The sequence below is a fragment of the Mustela erminea genome, chromosome 4 (genome assembly GCF_009829155.1).
Source record: "Mustela erminea isolate mMusErm1 chromosome 4, mMusErm1.Pri, whole genome shotgun sequence".
NCBI classification, from domain to species: Eukaryota; Metazoa; Chordata; class Mammalia; order Carnivora; family Mustelidae; genus Mustela; species Mustela erminea.
Genome location: NC_045617.1, coordinates 143,978,273 through 143,993,263, shown reverse-complemented (window position 1 = coordinate 143,993,263; position 14,991 = coordinate 143,978,273). Strand labels below are relative to the sequence as shown.

The 14,991-nt window shown below is 41.0% G+C and overlaps 1 protein-coding gene and 1 pseudogene across 4 annotated transcripts in view; both read right to left on the bottom strand.

Moving 5' to 3' along the window:
- Window positions 1-14,991, bottom strand: part of CDKAL1 (CDK5 regulatory subunit associated protein 1 like 1) — a 632,670-nt gene that overhangs the window by 138,312 nt on the left and 479,367 nt on the right. The gene's annotated exons all lie outside the window — the stretch shown is intronic.
- Window positions 2,898-2,976, bottom strand: LOC116589521 (annotated as a pseudogene).

Genomic DNA, 14,991 nt, shown 5'->3' with positions numbered 1-14,991 from the left:
TCCGTAGGGGGTAAATACATATAGACTCTTAGACTGTTCTACACAACTTCAGTTTCCAGACCCTCAGAAGCCTTTGGGCACAGTAACCCAGGCCAAGAAACTCCTGGTGTGGTTTTTAATTCCCTGTAGAATCTCCTCAAGGCATAGGGATTTTAGAATATTCATCTTACCACCTGCTAAGCTCAGAATGCCAGCTTATCTTTTTTGTTTTCTATTTTAAAAAAATCAAGAAAAGTAAACACTACACTTTTACCTCCCGGAAACACGAAATACTGTAAAGCTCTGTGGTAATGGTTTTGTGCCCACAGATGACAAGGCAGGGGTGTCACTTAACACTCTTTACATCATGCTGATTTGCAATACTCTTAGTAATACAGTTTCAATTCAAAGACAGAAACAGTGTTGTGGAGCCAAGTATTAATAAAAGCAATTAGTAAAATTTAAATGCAGCTCTTAACTTTTAAACATATGGCGCCCTATAACTTTGTTTTTAACTTGGTGGTTTGGAATTGGGCCATACTTTTCCATTATAAATGGTGGTTATACAGCAAAGGAAACAGTCAACAAAACTAAAAGACAACCGACAGAAAGGGAGAAGATATTCATAAATGACATCAGTAGAGGACTAGTATCCAAAATCCATAAAGAACTTATCAAACTTAACCCCCAAAGACAAATAATCCAATCAAGAAATGGGCAGAAGACATGAACAGACATTTCTGCAAAGATGACATCCAAAAGGCCAACAGACACATGAAAAGGTGCTCAACATCACTCAGCGTCAGGGAAACACAAATCAAAACCACAGTGAGATACCACCTCACACCAGTCAGAATGGCTAAAATCAACAAGTCAGGAAATGACAGGTGTTGGTGAGGATGCAGAGAAAGGGGAACCCTCCTATGCTGTTGGTGGAAATGTAAGCTGGTGTAGCCACTTAGGAAAACAGCATGGAGGTTGCTCAAAAAGTTGAAAATAGAGCTACCCTACGACCTAGCAATTGCACTACTGGGTATTTATCCTAAAGATACAAATGTAGTTGTCCGAAGGGGCACGTGCACCTCAATGTTTACAGCAGCAATGTCCACAATAGCCCAACTATGGAACGAGACCAGATGTCCACCGACAGATGAATGGATAAAGACAATGTGGTATATATACACAATGGAACACCATGCAGCCATGAAAAGTGAAATCTTGCCATTTGCAACGATATGGATGGAACAAGAGGATATTATGCTAAGCAAAATAAGTCAATCAGAGAAAGACAATTATCATATGATCTCACTGATATGAGGAATTTGAGAAATAAGATAGAGGATCATAGGGAAAGGGAGGGAAAAATGAAACAAGGCGAAACCAGAGAGGGAGACAAACCATAAGAGAATCTTAATCTAAGGAAACAAACTGGAGGTTGCTGGGGTTGGGGGGAGGGATAGGGTGGCTGGGTGATGGACACTGAGGAGGGTATGTGCTATGAGGGTGCTGTGAATTGTGTAAGACTGATGATTGACAGACCTAATAAATAATATGTTACATGTTAATTAAAAAAAAATTAAAGAAAAAAGAAAAAGAAAAAAAGTCTGTGTGACTAGGAATGAATTTAAAATGAAAAAAAAAAAAAAAAGGTGATTATCTTCTGGTAGACCTTTCAAGCTGGCAAAACCCAAAACAGTAACACAACGACAACGAACAGTCCAGACAATTATTAGACCTGCAGAGCATTTGCCTTGGTTCAGCTGTACTTAAGTGCAGCTTACAGGCTGCTTCTGGGAGTGTTCTTCCAGTATCAGGCCACACTGGACTAATCTCAGCGTGCTCGGTCTCTGCTTCTGTCCCGGATTCTGAAGCAACCGTCTTTGTTTCTGAGCTGACCTTCTCTGGAAGGTTTACATGACCAGTGTTTACTGGCCAGATGGTATAGCACGCTATTCTGATGAATGAACCAACTTCTTTAAGTTCATGTCTTCATCCAGCCTTATTAGCAATTATGTGGTCAGCCTACACCTCGTCCTTCACTCAACAAGCACTCACTGTTGGTGTCTCCATCTATGAGAGACGTCCAATGATGGCTGTTCCGCGGTGGTGGACAGAGAATAAACAAAGACAGGAGCAAGCCAGTCAAGACACAGTGCTCTGAGAGCCCACGGATGGTTTTACACGTGCACTCCAAAAGAATATTAACATTTTTGGACAAATCTGCTTTTTGGGGGGGAAGAGTGCATATGTATGGGTGTGTGTATGGCAACAAGCATTAAATATAATCAGATTCTCCCAAAATGTCAAGAACCATTGGCCTACAACTAGGGATGGGTGAAGGTCTCCTATAAACTAGTCGCCTAGTGACCATGGATGCCCAAGTGCGGTAAACACTCGGTGTTCTCACAGGACCGGCCGAGCACTCCAGGGAAGGAGTAGAGGACAGTGACACAGGGAGAGGTGTCCTTCCTTGCTCACCGTACCGGACAGATGGGAAGAGCAGAAGTGAGCCCGGCTCTCCCTCTTTAAAAGGCAGTTACACAAGCACATCCTTTAGGGTCTGAAGCTCCATTTTCGGAGGTTTCTCAAAGTTTCAGTTACAACCCACATGTAGTCCATCTCCCTTACAGGAGTTTCAATAAAAAACTGTTTCCCCCACCTCATTCTCTTTCCAGTGATGCTTGGCATCACTCGCTTGGTCTTTGATAGAGTACCAGGCAAGTAACTTGGCCATAATTTCATGCAGTTTATACTGTTTTGCTTTGTGAGAACTAAATGCCGAGAAGGAAGACTCCACAAGACCTACTGAAGGATAAGCAGACAGATAGGGTCACATTAAAGAACACTAGGAGATAATTAGCAAGAGAGTCGGTAGGCCACAGGAAACCACCCTAATCAGTGCTTGGTTCATCAGTGTTTTGTTTCCTGAAAAATATATAGCAATAATCGCGCCTCGGATAAACCTCATTGGCTACGATACTGCCACTGCGCAAAGCTTCCTGAAAAATATATATATTTTTTGGACCATGACATCTAGATCTAACGAACTGGTTAAGAATTGAAGATGAGGGACTATGACGGCTTTTAACATCTAAGATCCTCAAAATTTTCATTCTGTGTTTCTCCTGTTTTCAATACAGATTAACAAAAAGGTCAAAGTGTGAAAGAAATTTGGGCACAGCAAGGGAGAGCTTACACCCTGGATCTCACTTGAAGCTGGTCTTGGGGTGAAAGACAACATGGCAATTAGAGGAGAGGCAAAGGGAGCAGGTTAGAGACGAGAGACAATGCCAGAGCTTGACCCTCAGCATGGACAGATACCCCGTAGACAGCCAGAACGATACCAGTGTCGGCCTACGGCCCCCTCCCTGTCCATTCATCCATGTTGCCCTTGGCATGGAGGAAGCACTGGGCCATCGCTTTCCCTCACCAAGCCTCAGAGAGAAGATTCCCACATCTTTAAAGCAGCCTTGCTGGTTAACGCATTTTGCCTTTAAATGTATAAGATTTTGGCTCTAACATTCTGTATTTAAAATAGAAAATCAAGGATTCTGTATTTTAATCAAGTCTCTTAGAGCTTTCCTTCTCCCTGACCACTATAATTTCTTCTAGACAAAGTGGTTAGGAAGCAGAGGACAGAGCCAGAATTGCTTGATTTAAAATCCCAACTCCATCACGATCTGTGGAACTCTGAACAAGTTCCTTTTATTCTCCGTGCCTCAGTTTCCTCAAATGTAAAATGGAGGATGGGAACAGTCATTCCCTAGGGTTACTGTGAGGATGAAAGGCATCGATATTTGTAAAGCACCAAGACTGCCTGGACTACCCAAGGGGCAAACCACCAGCATCGTCCAGCTCACAGGTCAGAGGGATTCTTCCTTCAAAGCCTCTCTAGTTCTTTCTTTCTACCTATTCTTAGGTCCACCACCAACCTCTTTGACCTCACAGCAACACTATTTCCTCAGCCGTTCCATTCCCGCCTCAGCCTTTCTCCATTTTGATGCACCCTACATGTGGTTTCTAATTTCATTTCTTCCAACACTACTGAAATCGGGCCACTCCTCTGCTTAAACACAGTGGCTGTTGCCTGTGGACTACAGGTGATGACCTTCTGATGGCTCAGCTTGAGATCATTAGCTAAGAACATTCTCAAGGGCTAGCAAGGTTGTGTGTGATCAGACAGTCAAAATCCCCTTGACGGGTCCCAAAACACTTCCCAAAAGGATCCTTCTCATTTTTCATGACAAACCTTGCATTCTAGAAGGACCAAATTTCTCATCATTTTCCATTAACACCTGGTGCCTCACTCTTGGTACCTCACCTTAAAAGTTCCTTTTCTCCTGCCAGTGACTTTGATCATTTCACTCGTAAGGCTGAGAGTTTTAACTGCCCTTTGTATCATTATAGCCATCAAGACATACTGCCTTGTATTATTGCCCTTTATGCCACCCTTCTCCTCCTTTCTGGATTATATGCTGCTTGAGACGAAGGAACCACCTAGAATGGCAGCATGCCATTAATATGGGCAGCAGCACCCAGCTCGGCCCCTTGGTGTAGAAGTTTATTTAACATTAGGTAAATTAATTCGTGTTATCCCAACTGCAGTTCTCACCACAATTTTTAATAAAATATCAGTAGTTCTGATTGCCAAAGTGATCAAGAAACTTAAACCATTCCCCCAAAGCCATGTTTTGGGTCATGACGGTCAATGGGACAGCTGTGGTCACTGTTCAGGCGTGAGGAGTGCTGCAGAGAACCTGCTTCCCACTTCCCATCTGCCCTTGCACCACTATGGCTGCTAACAGAAGATAAAATCAAATTAAATTTTTTCACAGTGGTCTTTACGTTCTTTACTAGGATAGGATTTCAGGTACCTGACATATTATTCATTTGGGTAACCTCTGTACAACTTTGGAGAACACATTGATTTTCATTTTAATAGCATTTGAGTGATTCTGGGTTAACTCGGTAAGAAGAATGAAGAGTTCTGTTCTCTGGGGCCCTCAATGTTAAGAATTAGTATCAAGTTAGTTGGGAAAAGGGCTGTCAGTTACTGCTTTGGATTAATTCTGTATGGCCCTAGTAATACCATTCACATGTTTTTGTGCTTGATTACAGAACCCACTGGAATTTACCTGTAGAATCTTTCCTTTACCTTTTTCCATTTGATTGTCCTAACAAAACACGTTCAAAGAACCCAGAAAGTGGCTGGAGAGGATACTCTGTGATTTCCTAGATGACACAGGTTGAGAGGAAAGGCAGTAAGGGATACAGCAAACATGGAAAGTATCTCTGATTCCAACAGAATGTCTCTGACACTCAGTAATATCCGGAGAGAGAGCTGCTGGGTTGCCATCATAGCATTTCGAGAGTAATATTTCACTCATCGCCTATGAATTCCTCCTAAAAATTAAAGATATGTCATCCATTAATTTTTCTAGCTCCTCTTGACTCACCCAAGTTTTGATCCGTGCAGTTTTTGAGGATAAAAACTCTGTATGTACTATCTGCTGTGCAAATATACAGATACTGCAAAGAAATAAATTTCCACCTTTCCAAGTTTACTCTTCCCAACATGTCACTGCACCCTCAACCTAAAGCATCTCACTTAAAAAGAGAATAGTCTAACCATTAAAAACTGTCAGAAATAATTCCAAGATTTAAAATGAATGAAAACTAAGGAATGAAAAGTCTTTCAGACTATGTTACCGTGGAGGCCTGTCCATTTTAAGACGGAAAGTGTGAACTCCACTAAGATTTCCGAGGTCTTGGGGCCTACTCCTTTCCTTCTTCCATGATTTCATCACACACTTGGGGTTAAAAATTCTTACCTCAAAATGGGTAACTACAGAGTGGAGAGGCCAGACGATACCTTAACCAAGGGATCAAAGTTAGCAGCACCAATAGGGATGAAAGGACCCCAGGCGCCTCCAGATGTGACGTTCTGAGAAGACCAGAATATCACTCACTTAGTTAAACAGGAATCTAATCACAAGAGAAACGAAATCCAAATTGAGGGACATTCTATTAAATACCTGGCCAGTATTCTTAAAAAGTGTTAATAAATCATGAAAGATAAAAAAAAAAAAAAAAAAAAAAAAAAAAGCTGAGGAAGTGTCTAGGTTCAAGAAGACCTAGAGATGTGAAAACTAAGTCAAGACCCTATCCTGAACTGAATCCTAGACTGGAAAATGAGAGCTCAGGAGGATGTTGCTAGGACTCTTGAAAGACTGGAATATAAACTGTAGGCTAAAGTCTTGTACCCACATTGAAATTCCTCAGTTAGAAAACGATATTGTGATTATGGAAGATTCTCGTTTTCTTAGGAAACACTCACTGAATCTGAAGCAGTAAAGGGGCATGATATCTGTAATCTACTCTGAAACTGTTCAGGGAAAAATGTCAGCCAGTCTGTCTGTGTATCTATCTAGCCAACGATAGGGGGAAAGCAAATTTAGCAAAATGTTGAAGCTTGGCAAAGGGTCTGCTGGAGATGTGCTATTCCTACACCTTCTCTGTTAAGTTTAAAATCATTTTAAGGAGTTTACAATTTTTCTAGGGCCTATAAATAAAAACTTACTGCTATAATAGAAAAATAAAACTTTGGAAACCAGTACTTTTTTGGTCAAAATGTTCTAAAATTATTTTGAATTTCTGGGATAAATGTTTATTTTATGGTTTATAAGAGCATGGAGCAAAGAGTTAGAAAGAAAAGCCCACATCTCAGGCATTTTCACTTAATTGTTATAAAACCTTGGGCAAATTTACTTTTCTTTGAGCCTCAGCTGGTTTGTCTGTAAAATTAAAAAAAAAAAAAATACCAGATATGTAAAAGTACGGTCAGAAGAATAACATGAGACAAAGTACATGAAAAGCACAGACTATATGTTTCTTTCTGGCACACATTAACATTCAAACAAAGAAAGCTTCTTTCCCCTACCCACGTAGCTTTTTTTTTTCTTAATTTAATTTTTTTCCCAGTGTTCCAAAATTCATTGTTTATGCACCATACCCAATGCTCCCATAACTTCTCATCTTACAGACCACTTCTACTTTATTATGAATAGCAAAAAGAAAGCCTCAGGACATTCATCTTCCATTATGAGCTATCAGAACATAACTAGCACAGTGTATTTTATCCATCTGAATGCTTATCTGCTCATATTTGAGATTTTAGTCCGTAATTATGAGATAAACGTGGTTCTAAGAGGCAGGAATTAGAAAAGCATGTCACGTTAAATTGCCAAATATATTCTGTTGACCTACAAACACATTTAATATTAGCTCTATTACTGGAAACTATACTTACAGGTCCTTTGGAAGGTTATAAATATGAAGTTATTAATGAACCATAGTTATCACAGAAAAATAATAATATAAGATCAAAAAATAAGATCATTATAAGGTTCTTTTATCTTTAGAAGTTACTCCAAAGAGTCTACTCACTTCTAAAGTTGTTAATAAAAAGTGAATTCAAATTGAATATTACCATTTTAATAAATCAAGTTCATATAAAAGGCATAAAAGAATTATGTAGATCCTTGCAATTTTTCTGAAATTTATATAAAACAAGGTACGTAATCACCATAGAAAAAAGTTAGAATAAAATATAATAAAGATGACTTTCCAAAGGATAGAACTTATATTCACCTGATTTAATATGAATTCACTCAGTCCATCTCAACCCTAATACCTACCACACTTCAGCATCTGAGAGAAAAAAACCACCTATCTCCCTACTGTTTTGTGGTAATTAAAATTCATAAAAGAAGCAAGATAAAAATAAATGCCAACAGGAAAACCAAAAATTAATCATAAGAAACAAATCGAGTGTATTTTTTCTACAGAAGTTTTCTTTTTGAACAATCTTCTGTAAGCTGACTACAAAGCACAGAAAGATTACTATCATCGAATTTAAGGCTCTGAAATCGTACTGGACTCTCTGTTGTCCTAAAGTTGATTTATACAAACCATGGATCCAGAATACAGTCATCACTGATCTTTTTCTTACAAAGGCTTATAATTAACAGAAGAGTCCCATGAAAGGACTTTAGGTATCAACAAAAAACATCTGTATCCTTCTTATCTTTATCATCCTAAACAAAGAGCAAGTTCACAGAGACATGGCTCCGTCCTGGGGTTAGAGGCTACCCACGTCCGGCACAGGTGTAGTCCTGTGGGTCTGCTTATATGCAGTGACTTATATGCAGTGACTGCTCATCACGGCCGGTCAGGGCCCATATAAGAAGCTTATATGCAGTGACTGCTCATCACGGCCGGTCAGGGCCCAATAAAACGTCAGGCAGTGCTCCGTAGTATGCAGGCAAGGGTCAGATTCAGGAGGCAGGAAACTAGGGGGAGCAGTGAGGGTACCTGGAGAAAAGGCTAGCATTTTCTGAAAGAATGATTAGGGCTGAGAGGAATCAGGAGCATGATTTAAAATAATATATATATATATCCCTTGTGGCAGGAAACAGAAATAAGGACGTCACCAGTGATCTCTCCCCGAGCTGTTCCGTTAGGTCCCTGGACAGGTTCCTAGATGGTGAGGTACCCCACCAGCCGTGGCCATGTCTATCTTTTATACCCCCAAGAAGACTTTCCTCTTGGAAACAGCACTTCTTTTCTTTCATGAGATCCTGATAAAACATTCTGCTTTTATTTACTCCAAACTAAATATATTTGTCAAATTCTCTAATACTTCCATTTCAGGATGGTAGACAACCAAAGGGCGAAATAGTACTGGCCAGGCCAAGGTATTATGGACATGGGCCGACTTCCCGCTACATGACTAAGGCTGAACAACTCTTGTTATTTTCACATTCTTCAAAGCTCCAGACATTATCACCCTGTTTTCCTTTACTCTTCCAGTGTGAGAATGTGACAAGAGGAAAGTACTCAGTTCTAAAAGGATTTAAAAAAGAATGCTCCCCCATCAGAGCCCCAGCTTCTTCAAACGCTCCCAAATTCAGAGTTTTCTAGAGGTTCAAAATACACACACACACACACACACACTATGCACACACAGATGATAAGCTTATCTCACTGTACTTAGAACAAAAACACAAAAAAAGATAAAGAGGCTACAAGGAAAAAGGCAATCCTGTAACCGCCATGTAGAAAGAGTTTGGGAAGAGATAAAAGCACATCGGTAGAAGGACAGAGATCAGACAAGGGCAGGGGTCTGGAGGGTCTGGCATTTCTCCTTCTGAGTAGGAGAGGCCTAGGCCTGGTCTAGGAGAACACCAGTAGCGCCAGCAAGCACAAAGGCAGAAAAAGGATGTAATGCCCTAAATTTCTGGCATGTTCAAGGGTCCTTGTAAAATGTTCTGGCCTACCAGTATTTGTCCGTGGGCCTGGAATCAATCAAAAACCAACAAAGTGACTTCTGGACAGCAAATTAATATTCTCCATGGAACACAAAATTACTTTGCTGACATGGAGCTAAGTCGAAGACTTGGAATTATTAAGTCCACAGGAAAAGTATTTATTGAAGGTCTAAGGAATAAGTCCCAAAGACTTCTTAAAACTGCCCTATTAAGTCTCCAGACCTGTCTTGGGCAATTTCCTAACTGGGCTTTCCGACTCTTTTATTCTTTGTCCACGGCACCGAGAATGAGCTTTCAAAAACAGACACAGGACCACCGCTCGTCAGCAGCTCCCTCCCACCCACAAGAGGGGCTGAGGCCAGGTCCTGTGGCTGATAAGGCCATTTAGTCTAAGGTTTGCCTGTGCCTCCTGGCCCATTCAGTGACTGTACTAACCTTACACTCGCAGGCTGCTCTCTAGCCCACAAACAACAAATGGAAAACTTCGACACACCTCACTGTCCTAAATATCATGCATTTTTTGCTCAATAAATGATCCGTGTTGTCTGTATTCCCAGGGCTCTTCATGTGCAGCTCCTCCTGGGGGGCTTTGGGCAGGGGAGATGAACATGGGGGCACTCTGGGAATGCCAAGCTGCCGGGCACTGTGAGAGCATAAGGTGTGTTGGGTCTTGCAAGACCTGAGAGTGGAGAGGGGGTAGGGAGCTTTTCTGTGAGATCTGGGTCGGTTAGGTCATTACTCTGAGCCTGGGTTTCCTTATTTGCAAAATGACCCTAATAAACTGTGAGAGTAAAATTAGGCAATCCACACCAAGGGCTCAGAGCAAGGTTGGACATACGCTGATTGCTAAACGAATGTTAATTCTTACCATTATTTCTGTCCTGGCATCATAATGATGAGGCCTATAGACACTGTGCCTGTTGGGGAGCAACAAGGGTTGGTTTGCACAGACCTCGGAACAAGCATGTGTCACCCATGACACAGCATAACCTGGGTAGCATAAAGCTGAGAGCAATTCATTTATCTGTCTCAAAGAGCTAGACAATGCCCTCAGTTCAAACTATCCCACTGTGGGCATATTAATTTCCTATTTATTGCTACAATAACAAATTAGCAAACTTAGTGGCTTGAAACAACACAAATTTATTATCTTAACAATTCTGTAAGCCAGAAGTACAAAATGAGTCTTACGGGCTAAAATCGAGGTATTAGCAGAGCTGTAGTCCTTCTGGAGAACCTGAGGGAGAATGTGTTCCTTGGCTTTTCAGGCTTCCAGAGGCAGCCTGCATTCTTGAACTGCTTGTCCCGCCCTGATCTTCAAGGCACATGGCTCTGATCCTCCGCTGTGTCCTCCTATCTCCTCCCTAGAACTTGAACCCTTTTGCCTCCCTCTTCTAAGAACCCTCGTGACTACATTGAGCCCACCCAGATAACCCACAACCATCTGCCATTTCAAACGCATTAACTTAATCACATTCTCCAAGACCTTTTTACTACTGCGGTAACACGTTCACAGGTCTGGGGATTAGGATGTGCTATCTTCCAGGGGCCCATTATTCTCCCCAGCACAGCTAGGCCCACGGCTGCCATTCTGAGCCCTCATAAACCACCAAAAGAAGTATTAAGTTTTACTATCCCTAGTCAATTAATTGATTATACAGGCAAAAAGTTTTCAGATTCATAATAGAGTAAAAGATGAAAGAATTGGGAGATGCAGATTACATATTTCAAAAAAGAAAAGCACTTAGACTTTCAAAAAAACTTTCATAAAATACTGTTTGAAAGTTGACCTTATAACCGTATGATAGAAAATCAAAGATTATTAAGAATTTCAAGGGCCTGGGGCACCTGGGTGGCTCAGTGGGTTAAAACTTCTGCCTTCAGCTCAGGTCATGGTCTCAGGGTCCTGGGATCAAGTCCCGCATCGGGCTCTCTGCTCAGCAGGGAGCCTGCTTCCCCCTCTCTCTCTGCCTGCCTCTCTGTCTACTTGTGATCTCTGTCAAATAAATAATTAAAAAAAAAAGAATTTCAAGGGGCCCTTAGAGATATTAAATTCAATTTTCTATTTGTTAAATAAACAGCATCTCAATAAAAATTCACACAAGGTAGAAGGTTCCCAACCAACTCTCTGGCTTAGAATATAGATCATTCTTTACTTCTATTACTACAGAGTCTTCATGGGAGACTAGTAAGTCATCTGCTGAAGTCGATACACAATAAAACTATGATCAGGCTAAAAACTCTATCCAAAATGGAAGTAAAAAGAGAAGTAATATGCCCAGAAAGGAATTTAAAAGATTAACTGTATTTGGAGGGATAAAATACAATTAATTGCAGAAGAATCCCAAGATATTCCTTCAAAAAAAAAAAAAAAAGAAGTTAAAAGAAAAGGATGTTGAGAAAAGGAGTGTCCCTCCAGGTGTGTTTGGGAATCGGTTTAGAATAAAGAACGCTAGAAAATCTGGAGTATGAAGACTGCTGAAAATATTTTTACCTCTCCCCCAAAGAAAAAAGCTTAGTTTGAAAATAGGAGAACGTGTAAACAATGCGGTTATCTTATCAAGTAAGGCAAAAAAGCTGGGATGTAAAAACTGGAAATTAAGGCAAGTTGATGTACTCGAACAAAGAATTTTAGTAACATCTAGAAAAAGTGACAAAGCTCTTTCTGCATGCTGTATTTCTGTTTTGCCTTTCAAGATAATGTCCTGGACTCACATGCAGCTGAACTTGGGAGAGCCATTATATGTCACCGGATATGCTCTGTATATGATTCAGGAACAATTCCTTATTCAACATCTGCTCCAAGTGGTCACCCTGCCCTGGGATGAGCATCTCCAGCAAAAACTCAGTCCCTCACAGGGAAACCTTCTGTGGACACTTCCAGCAAAGCTGCCTCTGTCGACCCCAAGGGTGGCCCTTCTAGAGCTCAGGAACCCTAACCCACACTCCTCAGGGCTGAGTCCAGAAGAGTACCATGGCCTTGTCATCCTTGGGGTAAATATTCTAGAAACTGGGGCTAAATGAGTTATGGTTCTTTTTATGCTCACACATATCTGAAAACACAAACTTACTCTCTGGTTCCAAGATATGAGACAAGCAAGCAGGGGGATTTACCACACAATTTAACATTTTAAATCAATACAAACATTCTAATGGCCACTCTTGCCACCTAAAGAACTTTCTTTTTCCAGGTCACAGGCCTCTTAAAGATTTCAACCCAACTGCATTATTTTTCATCAAAATTTTCTTAGAAAGAAACTCTGGAATTGATAGCTAAGGATCCAAAGACTTTTTAAACTTAAGTGACCTTTTCTAGGCAGACTAAGAATCTCAGCAACAATTTGAAAATACTGTTAGAGTTACTTAAGATTAATGAAGACTAATGAAGGAAGACTCAATCGAAAAGAAAATATAAACATGCAAATTTGACCTTTCATCTAAAAGTCTAAGGTCACTCTTGTTTAGCTTAGGGGATCTTACTATTAAATCTCTTATACATTAATAATCTTGCAAAAGCTAAGAAAAAAATACATTTTAGTTTATCTTGTTTATGAAGATACACTGCCTAATTTATTTTCATTCTGAATTTAACAGAGTTATGCTCTTTTTTGGGGGCAGGGAATTAAAGATTAGAGAAAAATTCTCCCCTCCCACCTATGCAAATACAAAACTCAGTTGGGCTTTATCCTTTTGGTGATTTAAGTGATTAAGAAATACACAGAATTTCGTTCATTTACCAGACCTCTACCAGAAAACATTTAAAACTGGAGTTTATTTATATTAATACTAGGAGTCATATAAAGGTAGTTATGAAAAAAGGGGAACTTACACTGAAATTCTCTATTTTACATCATTTATGCCAGAGGGAGAACAGTTTCGGGATTAGTTTTGGTGAAAATACAGTACATCTAAGACAACAAGAGACCATCACTGAGCGGCACTCTGCAGCCAGAAGGAGCGGTGACTTGAAAACAGCGGAATGTTTTGGTTTTTTTTTCAATACTAGGTTAGAATCTATCTTTACTGTTGATTTTCTGGGCAGGAAAATGGGAAATAAATTAGGTAAGAAGGAGCTGCTACCCATTTGCAGCTGTGTTTTACTTGAGTGAAGTCTGCTTGCTAAGCGGTTTCATCAAGTACCTGAGAGACGTAGACGATTGCTCATTTTTGAGAAATTTAAGAGAGCCATGAAGAGTCAGTGCACATCCTGTACCCTCTCCCAGACTTCAGGCCTCTAAGGTCTCACCATTAATGCTAAATTCCCATTATTCAAGGTCCTGAATGTTGTAAGGTGAGCCTCTTCCGGCTGCGGTTTTTACCTGGAGCAGAACTGCACATGGTAGAGAAGGGCTGTGGACAGCCTTGTATCTCTGTCCCCGAAAAGATACTTGGAAGTACTTCACCCCCGACACCCCAGCATGTAACTTTATCTGAAAAGAGGGTCACTGCAGAGATACCTCATTAAGATGAGGAGTCGGGGGGCGCCTGGGTGGCTCAGTCGTTAAACACCTGCCTTTGGCTCGGGTCATGATCCCAGGGTCCTGGGACAGAGCCCTGCATCAGGCTCCCTGTTCAGTGGGAAGCCTGCTTCTCCCTCTCCCACTGTCCCTGCTTGTGTTCCCTCTCTTGCTGTGTCTCTCTATCTCTGTCAAATAAACAAGTAAATAAAATCTTAAAAAAAAATTTAAAAAGATGAGGAATAGGGTGGGTCCCTAATCAAATCCAACCGGGGTCCTTCTAAGGAGACAGTCATAGGATGACAGTTACATAGGGACACCATGTGACAATGGAGAGGAGGAAAGATTCGGCTACGTGGTCCCCAGGGAGCAGGCGGCCTGTTTCGACTTCTCGTTTCTCTAGAACAGTGGGGCAATCAATGTCTGCTGTGTTCCATAGAAAGACAAACTTAAACTGTTACTAGACAAACTTAAACTGTTACTAAACTTATAATGTTACTAAGCGAAATGAACCAATCCCAAAAGGCTACCTATTGCTTGATTCCAAGTCTATGACATTCTGGAAAGGGCAGAACGATGGAGACAGTAAACGTCATGGCTGCCAGGTGTTAGGGAGAAGGGAGGAATGAATGGGCGGAACGCAGAGCAGGGAAGGGCAGTGAAGCTAGTTTGCTCGATCCTCTGACAGTGGATACATGTAATTACACATTATCCAAACCCGAAGAACGAGTGCGTAAGACTGAGAATAGAATGTAAGGGAAGCTGTGGAGTCGGGGCTGTGTCAGCGGAGGTTCATCAGTGTAACAAATGGGTGGGATGTTGATCCTGGGGGTAGGTGTGTGGGCAGGGAGTCCGTGGGACGTCTGTGTCCTTCCCATGCAGTGTTGCGGTAAACCTAAAACCCCTTGAAAATATAAAGTCTAAAATAGGACAAGAGGTTCCGCTATACCAGGACTGGGTTACTAAGATCTAAAAATGTAAGGAAGATGTTAAGGGGCTAGGTAGAAAAGATCAAAGAGGAAAAGCAAAAGCATCTGAAAGCTGATTTTAAGCAGTGAGTCTTGCTTCTGGCAGAGGCAAACGAGCTGGTATCAGACCAAGGATCTTGCCAAAAACAATTAGAAAAGGTGAATAAAAATGTATGATGTTCTGATTCAACATCAAAAACTAGCAAGACTCGAGAGAAGGTAAGTCCGCGAGCTTAGCACCTGGAGCCACTGTTCCCC